At 45.1% G+C, this 12,689-nt stretch overlaps 1 protein-coding gene across 4 annotated transcripts in view; it reads left to right on the plus strand.

The window, feature by feature from the left end:
• The first annotated feature begins 1,619 nt into the window (after positions 1-1,619).
• The window catches only part of FAM118B (family with sequence similarity 118 member B), an 82,818-nt gene continuing 71,748 nt past the window's right edge, over positions 1,620-12,689 (plus strand). For all 4 annotated transcript variants that reach the window (XM_073603253.1, XM_073603254.1, XM_073603261.1 and 1 more), the window contains exon 1: positions 1,620-1,723. The gene's annotated coding sequence lies outside the window, so the exon portion shown is untranslated. The remainder of the gene's footprint in view (positions 1,724-12,689) is intronic.

The following is a 12,689-nucleotide window of genomic DNA, read 5'->3' on the forward strand; positions in this document are numbered from 1 at the left end:
AAGATTTACCTATAATTCCATGTTTTTCTCATACAGTTAAGAGGGAGAATCCCTGCTGCTGAAAGGGTACTTTTTTAAATCAAGCTACTGTAAATGATATATTTATATGCTATACTGTATGTTATAACATAATAATTTATTATTTATCTATTTACTGTGAAATTACTGGTTGGAAGTTGAAACTTCAGTAATTTGTCTGTAAAGCCACCTGCTTGAGTACAGTTTTTTGAAAATATAGTAAATTGCCTTAAAAACAATATATAATAATTATTTGTATATTACTTATGGCAATTAACCCCTTGCCACCCAGGCCAATTCTGACACTTCTCTCCTACATGTAAAAACCATCATCTTTTTGCTAGAAAATTACTCAGAACCCCCAAACATTATATATATATATATATATATATATATATATATATATATATATATATATATATATATATATATATATATATTTATATATATATATATATATATATATATATTAGCAGGCACCCTAGGGAATAAAATGGTGGTTGTTGCAACTTTTTATGTCACACTGTATTTGCGCAGCAATTTTTTCTAATGCAATTTTTTGGGAAAAAAAATCTTCATGAATAAGAAAAAAAAAAACAAACACTAAAGTTAGCCCGATTTTTTTGTGCAATGTGAAAGATGATGTTACGCCGAGTAAATAGATACCTAACATGTCACACTTTAAAATTGCGCACACTTGTGGAATGGTGCCAAACTTCAGTACTTAAAAATCTCCATAGGCGATTAATTCATTTCTTTTACAGGTTACATGTTTAGAGTTACAGAGGAGGTCTAGTGCTAGAATTATTGCTCTCGGTCTAACGTTCACGGCAATACCTCACATGTGTGGTTTGAACGCCATTTACAACAGTGCCTCACCAGCCACTGACCTCACCGCACATCCCTGACAGGATCTGGTGGAGAAGTTGTATCCTCCTCTCTGCTGCCAACTCCTGAGATGGGGGGGTGGGGTGGGGCATCAGAGACTAGCCTCTATGAAAGAGACTAGCTTCTGCATGGAGAAGCACATGATCTGGTGGAGGAGTTCTGTCCTCCTCTCAGCTTCCAACTCCTAAAATATGGGGGGCGGTGTCAGAGACTAGCCTCTATGCGGCTGCATGGAGAAGCACAGGATCTGGTGGAGGAGTTCTGTCCTCCTCTCTGCTGCCGAATGCTGAGAGAAGGTGGGTACAGACATGAGGGGGGTGGCGCTGCTGCAGGAGAGGTGCTAGGGCCACATAAAATGGCCTGGAGGTCCGGATACAGCCAGTGTTTGACACGTGTAGTTTAACAGATCTCAGCAGTTTTAGTAGTCAAAGGACATGCTTGAAAATTCCAGAAAATATTACACCCGGCCCTATAAAGCACTGATATTAAAAACATTTTTTTATAAAGAGACAGATTTGTTAAAAAAAAACATACAAAGAAAGACCAGGACAGCGTGGAATAAACGATCTGAGCCAGCATTACCTTCCTGGTAGGGTGGGGAGAAGTGTATATTCTCAGACCTTCATAGAGAAGTCTATGTGCATGAGACCCCTCCAGGGTAGGATAGGCACGCCGCATTACCAGTAAGGTGACACTAGATGGCAGTAGAGCTCCACAGCCGGCGATTGCGCAGTATAAGAAGTGTGAGCCGTACAGCTCTCCGTAGAGGATGCGGCTGTACGGAGGAGAGTGAGAGAGCCGGTGTGACACCCTGCAGGTAATTGTGTCCGGTGTCCCCACTACTGAGTATACACCACACAGTGCACCCTCCAGACACTACACCCACTACTGAGTATACACCACACAGTGCCCCCTCCACATACACTCTGCACTGAGCATCCTATACAGCACACAATATACACTGCACATGAAATATTCTCCATAAGACACAGTATAGTGTACATCATATATACCGCACAACTTCCATACACAATGTATACTGTACATCATACATATACATATATATATATATATAATTGTGTACTGTATATATCCTGTACTATACATCACAACATACACACTGCCAGACCTCTCCATATACACTGTACATCATATATATACCTTGTGCTGTACAATATATAATCTCCTGTGCTGTATATCACATATACCCTGTGCTGTACATCATACATATATATATATATATATATATATATATATATAGATATATATATATATATATATATATATATCTATATATATATCTATCTATCTCCCCTGTGCTGTACACGGCACTCAGTATACACCATATAATATGCTATATCCTGTATAATAATATATACACTGTGCTGTGCACTGCACAGACTCTCACACCACCCTATACACAGTATATATTCTGTACATCACTTTGCAGTCCATATACTGTCTATATGCAGCAACACTACACTACACGTCATTCATTATACATTGTATTGTACACTACATGTCATATATCACCACTCACTGACACACTGCAGTCCTCAATATACACACTGTGCACTGTAATCTGTATACACCCCACATACACTATACTGCACACTGTATACACTATGTATGTTGTATTCTGCATGGTACACTACTCTGTACATGTCTTTGTTTACTAACACAACTCTGCGCACAGCTGGACTGTTATCACTGGATGACCTGCCAGTTTCTGTCATACTCAGAAACCACCATAATACACACTGAGACATGATATACACAATGCTATACAGCACACATCACTGCACAGTGTAATGCCCCGTACACACGGTCGTATTTTCCGACGAAAAATATGTGATAGGACCTTGTTGTCGGAAATTCCGACCGTGTGTGGGCTCCATCACACATTTTCCATCGGATTTTCCGACACACAAAGTTTGAGAGCAGGATATAAAATTTTCCGACAACAAAATCCGTTGTCGGAATTTCTGATCGTGTGTACACAAATCCGACGGACAAAGTGCCACGCATGCTCAGAATAAATTAAGAGATGAAAGCTATTGGCCACTGCCCCGTTTATAGTGCTGACGTACGTGTTTTACGTCACCGCGTTCAGAATGATCGGATTTTCCAACAACTTTGTGTGACCGTGTGTATGGAAGACAAGTTTGAGCCAACATCCGTCTGAATGTCCGACCGTGTGTACAGGGCATAACACATGCTAACACAGCTCTAAGTGCAAGCTCTTGGAGGGGATGATGAGGGACTATATACAAGATTTTAGTAATGAGAACGGTATCATTAGCAGTATACAGCATGGTTTCATGAAGAATCGTTCTTGTCAAACCAATCTATTAACCTTCTATGAGGAGGTGAGTTGCCATCTAGATAAAGGAAGGCCCGTAGACGTGGTGTATCTGGATTTTGCAAAAGCATTTGACACAGTTCCCCATAAACGTTTACTGTACAAGATAAGGTCCGTTGGCATAGACCATAGGGTGAGTACATGGATTGAAAACTGGTTACAAGGGCGAGTTCAGAGGGTGGTGATAAATGAGGAGTACTCAGAATGGTCAGGGGTGGGTAGTGGGGTCCCCCAGGGTTCTGTGCTGGGACCAATCCTATTTAATTTGTTCATAAACGACCTGGAGGATGGGATAAACAGTTCAATCTCTGTATTTGCGGATGATACTAAGCTAAGCAGGGCAATAACTTCTCCGCAGGATGTGGAAACCTTGCAAGAAGACCTGAACAAATTAATGGGGTGGGCGACTACATGGCAAATGAGGTTTAATGTAGAAAAATGTAAAATAATACATTTGGGTGGCAAAAATATGAATGCAATCTATACACTGGGGGGGAGAACCTCTGGGGGAATCTAGGATGGAAAAGGACCTGGGGGTCCTAGTAGATGATAGGCTCAGCAATGCCAAGCTGCTGCTAACAAAGCAAACAGAATATTGGCATGCATTAAAAAGGGGATCAACTCCAGAGATAAAACGATAATTCTCCCACTCTACAAGACTCTGGTCCGGCCGCACCTGGAGTATGCTGTCCAGTGCTGGGCACCAGTCCTCAGGAGGAACGTACTGGAAATGGAGCGAGTACAAAGAAGGGCAACAAAGCTAATAAAGGGTCTGGAGGATCTTAGTTATGAGGAAAGGTTGCGAGCACTGAACTTATTCTCTCTGGAGAAGAGACGCTTGAGAGGGGATATGATTTCAGTGTACAAATGCCGTACTGGTGACCCCACAATAGGGATAAATCTTTTATGTGTAAGGGAATTTAATAATACACGTGGCCATTCACTAAAATTAGAAGAAAAGAGGTTTAACCTTAAACTATGTAGAGGGTTATTTACTGTAAGAGCGGCAAGGATGTGGAATTCTCTTCCACAGGCGGTGGTCTCAGTGGGGAGCTTCGATAATTTAAAAAACTTAGATAAGCACCTGAACAACCGCAACATACAGGGATATACAATGTAATACTGACATATAATCACACACATAGGTTGGACTTGATGGACTTGTGTCTTTTTTTTCAACCTCACCTACTTTGTAACTATGTAACTTCTCACCCACCCGCACAGTGCATAGAACACTGCCAATGTAGCACACGCTGACTGTTAGGAGAGGGTTCTGCCAGCCACCATCATTCTGCCCTATTCACAGCACACTGTGATCGCTGGTGGCGGTGGGTGGAACTCTCACTGATGGGCATCATTCTCAGTCCAGTAGATCTCCAGTACAGTTGTTTTCCAACTGCAGTCATAGCATGTCTCTGTATTGGTGTGGGGATTGTGTTTAAAAAAACATAATGTAACATGCATGCCAGCCTCACAGGGAAAAGGCAAACTGTGTCATAGAAATTCCCATTGAACTGAAAGACAATCATATGGTGCAGCAAGTGTGACACCAGAGAGGGCAATGGGGTTGATTTACTAAAGCTAGAGTGCAAAATCTGGTGCAGCTGTGCATAGAAACCAATCAGCTTCTAACTTCAGCTTATTCAATTAGCCTTTGACAATGAAACCTGGAAGCTGATTGGTTTCTATGCAGAGCTGCACCAGATTTGCACTCTCCAGTTTTAATAAATCAACCCCGCAGCTGACATCCTAATGTGCAATCATTGTGACACCAGAGAGGAGACTACACAATGATCTGCAGCACTGTATATACTGGCACACCAGAGAGGAGGCTGCACAGTAAAACGCTGCAGCACTATATACATTGACACACTGCTGCCATTTCTATTCTTGTATTCTAGAGCTTCTATTGGAGATATCAGATCTGTGGGCAGAAAGCATAATAGTAAGACCCCTTTCACACTGAGGCGCTACAGCGCTAATAATAGAGGCTGCAAAGCGCCCTGAAAGAGCCGCTCCTCACACTCCAATGTGAAAGCCTCAAGGGCTTTCACACTGGAGCGGTGAGCTGGCAGGACGCTAAAAAAAAGTCCTGCTAGCAGCATCTTTGGAGCGGTGTATACACCGCTCCTGCCCATTGAAATCAATGGGGCAGTGCGGCTATACTGCCGGCATAGCGCTGCTGCAGCTATGCTTTGCTGTGGTTTTAACCCTTTCTCGGCTGCTAGCGGGGGTGTTAAAGCTCCCCACTACTGGCCGAATAGTGCCGCGAAATTGGCGGTAAATAGCGGCGTTTAACTGCCGACGCACCCACTGCCCCAGTGTGAAAGGGGCCATAGATAAGACTTGTATTGTTATGGGACTCCCCCAGGTGTTTGATGTTCCTGGACTAGGACCTGGAATGTTGATGCCGCCGTTCTGGGAACCCAAATGTTGCACTGCAATGATATTGGATCTCAAATGTCAATGCCAGTGTGTTCTAGGACCCCAAACATTGGCTTTGCAGTGTTCTCAGACCCCAAATTTTAACACCACTGTGCTCTGTGACCCCAAATGTTAGTTTTGCAGTGTTCTGGAACCCACTACTGTCAGTGCCACAGTGTTCTGGGGCCTCAGATGTTGGTGCCCTTGTATTCTGGGACCCCAAATGTCAGCACTGCTGTGCTTTGGGAGTACCTTTGTTTGGATTCTCACCAGTTCCATTGTTCTGGGACCTTCTACTCCCAACCATTCCAACCCCTCCTCTCCCCAGTGGTTGGTGCCACAGAGTTCCTGGGCCCTCTTTCCCCATTAATTGGTGCCTCCCTGTTCTCATGACCCCCCCCCCTTTCCCCTAGTCACTGGTACTTCCCTGATCTGGGACTCCGCTGTCTCCTTAGTACTAAGTCAGGCGTCTAGAAGTGACTTCCATTAGGATGTGATAATTCCCTGCTGTGTCTTTCATTAATTTTAGTAGGTGAGTCAGTGGTGACTCCCGCCAAACATTTGGCAGTCACCTTTCATTGTACTGACTTCACCTTTTATAGTTAACAGAAGTGAGTTTGCTGTAGGATACGGCAGTGTACACATCAGGACAGGAGTGCTGTGTCTTGCTGTACATAAGTCCTTTTAAGTGCTGGCAGTGGACAGGAATCGGGAAGAAGTGTCAGTGACACAATCCTGTCTATAAAATGACAGTGACACCCACCAGGTAAAAGCTCACCCTGTCACTTGGCTAGGGTCCTCCTCTAGGATGCCAAACAATGCCGTACATGGTACAAACACCACAATACTACACAGGGTGTTACACAATGGCCAGGATCGCTACAGGGTGCATCCAATGTAGAGCAAAACCATATATGCTGTTGTGAATATAAAGTGGTGGTAGTTCCATTTTTTTTTTTTTTTAATGTCACGAGATATTGGCACAACAGTTTATCAAGTGCAAAATTTCAGTAAAAAAATACACTGAAGTTCAATTTAGGGCACACAAACGCAATATATTATCCAATTATTGCTAATAAAAAAAACTAAAAATGAGGCTATGCTGAATAAATAGATACCAAACATGTTAAATCTTAAAATTGTGTGCACCTGTAAAATGGCAACAAACTTTGGTACCCTACATTTTACATAAGTATCGAAGTGTTTGTTGTTGTTTTTTTTTTTGTTCTAGAAATCATACTTGCTTAGGTGGATGCAGCATCAGACCGATGCTCTAAGACTGAGAACTCAGCGATCAAACCCCGCTGATCGCTCAGTTCCAGGGCTCCGTGAGCAGAGCACCTGGTGACTGTCGGTCACTGCTCTCTGCTCAGCCCCCAGTTGTGGAGGGGGTGGGAGCGGCTCGCTCAGGCTCTCAGCGACTCGCTGAGAGGCTGAGCCAGGTGCCAGTCCAGGCTCCTGGGAGGATCTGGACCATATGGTCACGATCTTTACCCAGCCTGGACTGGCTCTGTGTCGTCAGCCAACAGCAGGCTTTAGCCCACTGTCAGCTGAAAACCGGTCATAGAAGGGCAGAATGAACTGGGGGGGGGGGGGGGGGTTGGTTAAGTGCTTGAGTGTAAGTTTATTTATTTTATTTTTTTTACAATTTTTTTTTTTTTTTTTTTTTTTTCTCACAACTTTATCTTTTATTACTAGGGTTGCCCCGATACCACTTTTTTAGGATCAAGTACAAGTACAGAGACTTTTTTTGCAAGTGCTTGCCGATACCGATTATCAATACTTTATTTTCATGTCATGTGACAGTTTTCAAAGCACAATACAGACTAATGATCTCTTCTTATGCGGCACTGATGAGGCGGCACTGATGGGGTGGCACTGATGAGGAGGCACTAATATGCAGCCCTGATGGGGTGGCATTGATAGGTGGCACTGACTGCTAGGCACTGATAGGTGGCAGTGGCACTGATGAGCGGCACTGAAAGGCAGCACTGATTGGCAGAACTAATGGGCTTGGATTGGCCTCACTGGAACTTATAAAATAAATAATAATAAATATATTTTTTTATGATGTTTTTCCCAAGACAAATCGTTCTGGACATCTTGTTACACCCAGCCCATATAGTGAAATAATTTCACTATATGGGCTGGGTGTAACAAGATGTCCACTGCCGCCTTCTTACTGCAGGCTTACTGCTGCCGAATGCAGGGCGTACCGAGATGGGCGTTGCGATGTTCCGACAGAATGTCACATCCTTTACTGAATCTGATGGGTCGCCGATTCTGACGGAACTATTTGTCTTGGAAAAACATAGCGGCTGTGCCCCTGCCCCGGCCAGCTTACCTGCCAGCATGTTGTTGAATGTTGATGGCGCACTGACTCCCTCTGTCTCCTCTTCTCACACTGACTTCTGGGAGGTATCTGATTAAGCATCGGAGCATTTGCATGAGCACAGGTACTCGTGCAAATGCTCAGTATTGGCACCGATACTAGTATCGGTGCAACTCTATTTATCACGTATTAGACCAAAAGTTCCTCTATATGATACTATTTTGTTGTGATGGCTTTAATGAGACCTCAGGGGTCAGATATCTCACTTGCTCTCCATTGAAATGAATGCTCCATTAGCTTCTTCCCTGGCCACTTGCCAGAGGAAAGTGCCAGCCATACCCAGAAGTGATGTAATACATACCACTTCAGGGTTAGTGCTAGACTGGGGAGATCAGCAAGTGGATTTTCCCTGGTCTCCCTCCCCTCTACCCAACAACCCTCGCCATGCCAATCCCGGATCTGCAGGTGGAGTCTGGGAAACAATGCGGGGGGCTTAGGAATTGTACTGGAGGTGTGCAGAAACCATTGGGTGGCTGTAGAGTTTGCTTGTCAGGTTTACACCCACACTCCTAGCTGCTGTAGTATCCTTGAGGCTCTGTTCACACTAATGTGACTTTACACTCCTTGGCCCTCAAGTCACAGCAGCTATATACGGTTCAGGTAGTGGAAGCGGTCATCCTTTGCTTTGCTGTAGCTGTACAATGATTTTCAGTAGTGGCCCCGCTTTGTGCGGTGATGAGTGGAGCGAATATACTCTACATGTGTTTGGCTCCAAGACCGGGCTGCTGAACACCGCATTTCGCTCAGCTGTGTGAGCTTCCTCAGAAGGGGGCCACTACTGAGAATCAGTGTACATCTACAGCCAGGCAAAGGATGACTGCTTCCACTACCTGAACCGTCCCAGGGACTGACTTTTTTTTGGACATCTAAGGAGTCAATCGGTAGCGGACTAAAGAAGCAAACAGCACGGCGGGTGAGATTGTGTCAGGGAAGCTGCAGTCCCGTCATTTAAACTTTTCTCCATGCATTGTATATGCTAAATCCCATGCCATCTGGCTGTGGCGGCTTCCTGCACCAGGGACCACAGATCTATATTATATGCTCCATTCTAGCCAAGTCTAGATGCCTATCATATTTTGAAGCTCATTCATACATATGTCAGTAACTTTGAACTATATGCTGGATTATCCTCTTCACAGCTGACTATTATCTCACTGATTTTCAGGATTGACATTTCCGTTTTTCCTACTGTGACACCACTACTTCCCCTCTACTCAGGAGATTCCTGCTTTTGTGGTATATCCATACCTGTTGTCACTGGAGGCTGATTTTAGACTTTCAACACTGAGTCTAATACCCACCCCTCCCCCGCAAGTGTGCTGTGTGTGTGTGTGTGTGTGTGTGTGTGTGTATGTGTATGTGCACAAGTGAGCCCGGGCTGCTATGTTTTTCACATTATTGTGACAACGTTGTCATGATTTTTTAATATTGGTGAAGGTTTTACTGTTATTGTGGCTAATAGCCATACATTATTGGAATTGTGTCTCTTTTCTATTAATAGACCAGAAAGGATACCATTAATAAAAGGTTAAAACTAGTCTGTTACAGTGAGGGGTGAGGCCATCCAACCAGCCCAGACCTTATCAAATTTGAGAAGTGCCCCCCCCCCCTTTCAAATATGTGGCTTTATAGAAGGGTAGGGCCCTATTTACTGAAGCCTTCCAGGACTCTACTGGTGGGGGGAGTAGTACTCTTCCAAGACAATACTATGCGTTTCCTTGTAAGTAAGGCCTGTGTTGCTATGGTGGGAGCCAAATCATCCACCAGTCTGAGCAGGCAGTGCCTTATAGAAGGACTTGGGAGATAATTGTCACCTCCTGTATACCAAGACAATCCCAGAAGATATGCATACAGTCAGCCCCCCCTGCAGAACAATATCTTAAAGTGCTTATTAAAGCGGAGCTCCACCTTAAACAAAAACATTAAAAGCCAGCAGCTACAAATAATGCAGCTGCTGTCTTTTAATAAATGGACACTTACCTGTCCCAGGGTCCAGCGATGTCGGAAGCCGATCGATCGCTCGTCATTCGGCTGCCCCCACCGCCATCCTTGGTCAGGGAATCAGGAAGTGAAGCGTTGCGGCTTCACTTCTCGGTTCCCTACTGCGCATGCGCGAGTCGCGCTGCACGTCTACACTGGTCCCAGTTGTGTTGTGAGAACTGTGTGTTTCCCAAAACACACTGGGGGGGGGGGGCATTTGTGTTATACAGGTATCTGCACCCCCTCCCCCCCTGAAAGGTGCCAATTGAAGCACCGGAGGGGGGGAGGAATGCGATGAGCGGAAGTTCCACTTTAGGGTGGAACTCCGCTTTAAGGTAAAAAATGTTCTTCTATACTTCCCTCTTATATATAACACAAAGCTTCCCAGTGGATGTCATTTTTAAAAATATGCGGTATAATAGCTTACTTCAGAGCGCCGTTCAGTGCTCAGCTGACTGCCCGCTGGTCTCGTCTCCCGATGTGATAGCTGCAGGGGTTTAGGAGATATTTACGAAAGACCCGAGCGCCGATGACTATCACTTTAGAAAGAGCACATTGTGCCGTTTCTAATAGGGGTCATGCTGTGACTGGCAGCTCCAGCGCGCATGCAAGGGAGTGACGTCACACGACTCCGGCCAGTCACCGAGCCAGAGTTCGCGGCCCCGGAAGGAAGAGGGGAGAAGATGGACGCTCCCCGCTAGTGGGGACAACGGTGACATTGCGGGCTTCGGTTTCAGGTAAGTGACACATAATGGGCTACTATGCGATGCATAGTAGCTCATTATGCTTTACCTTTTGCAGGGAAATAAAGAGGAAGTAAACCCATCGGACAGTTTCTTTTATCTCTAGGCAATTCTGTTGATTGGATCCCGGGTATGCACACCTGCCCATTGTGAAGAGTCCCCACCATCCCTCTACTGAGTTCTCATGTCTATACCCCTGCTGTTCCCATTACAAAAGGTTCCTACTATCCCTGTGTTGTGTTCCCATTTTTGCACACCTGCCGCGGCCCTTTGAAGGACTCCCACCATCCCTGCCTGCTGTGCCCATTATGTCGGGTTTCAACCATTCCTGCATTGAGTTCCTGGGTCTATACCCATGCTGTGCCTATTATGAGGAGTTCCAACCATCCAAGACTTGCACACCTACTGTGCTGTGCCCATTATTAGGGGTTCCCTGGTCTGTACACCTTATGTGTTGTGCCCCATATAAGGGGTTCCCTGGTCTGTACACCTGCTGTGCCCATTATAAGGGGTTCCCTCTTCTGTACACCTTCTGTGCTGTGCCCATTATTAGGGGTTCCCTGGTCTGTACACCTGCTGTGCTGTGCCCCATATTAGGGGTTCCCTGGTCTGTACACCTGCTGTGCTGTGCCCATTATAAGGGGTTCCCTGGTCTGTACACCTGCTGTGCCGTGCCCATTATAAGGGGTTCCCTGGTCTGTACACCTGCTGTGCCGTGCCCATTATAAGGGGTTCCCTGGTCTGTACACCTGCTGTGCCGTGCCCATTATTAGGGGTTCCCTGGTCTGTACACCTGCTGTGCCGTGCCCATTATTAGGGGTTCCCTGGTCTGTACACCTGCTTTGACCATTCTGAAGGGTCACCACCATCCCTTTGCTGCGTTCTCCAGCTCTGTACACCTGCCGTGCTCATGAGAGGTTCCCATCATCCCTGCTGGATGATTATTTTAGATTATAGAAAAGGTAACAAGTTCTGGAACACTGAACACTCCCAGGTGTGTGGAGGAAGAGAGTTGAGAATTAGCCCTTGTTCACGCTGAATACAGCTTTGACATTATGCGACTTCACTTAAAATCACATGATTTCAAAGACGCATGTCAGTGCGACTTGGCTTACATCTGTGTGACTTCATGCACAGATGTCTATGCAAGCCACACCTAAAATCATCAAAAGTAGTGCAGGAATTACTTTTTCAAATCGATGTGGCACTGCAAAGTTGGGAACGCTTCGATTTGAACAGTTCCATTGCCGACAATAGGGTGTGACTTGTCATGTGATTTGGACCTGTAAAATCACATAACAAGTCGCACCGGTGTGAAGCGGGGCTAATGGCAGAGAGATCTCACTGTTGGAAGGCATTTAACAAGTCATTTGTGGGTAGTCTAACCCTAGTCTGTGAGTCACCTTTGTAATTTAGCCAGATGTCAGCTGACCTCCGCCCATGGGATGAAGTTGGCACTGGCTGGAAGCACACAATGGTTTCCTAATAAGGAAATCTCAGATTTTATGGGCTCCTGCTCAGTTGTTGTCTCTGCACAATGTAGATAAGGTTGGCCGCCCCGTGACCCCGGCTGATGAGTGTTCTTTGTGTGTCTTAACTGTGACCTTCATATGTTTATCCGTCTCGATCCGTGGACCAAACATGTCTCTAGTGGGCCTCCACCACCTAGGAATTCTTCTAATTCTAGACCATATTGTCTAATCTGTTCATGTGAATCGGGCTGTACACTCCAATGCAAATATTCACTTTGTCTTCCAAACAGCAGCTGGGAAAACGGCGAGCTGTAAAGATGGGAAATTGTTTCTTTTATAGGGGGGGGGGGGTTATCACTGAGGCTACTGTTATATATTTTATTTTTTTCCCTAGCACTTAAAGTCTTTCT

Source organism: Aquarana catesbeiana, linkage group LG10 (assembly GCF_042186555.1).
Source record: "Aquarana catesbeiana isolate 2022-GZ linkage group LG10, ASM4218655v1, whole genome shotgun sequence".
Lineage (NCBI taxonomy): Eukaryota > Metazoa > Chordata > Amphibia > Anura > Ranidae > Aquarana > Aquarana catesbeiana.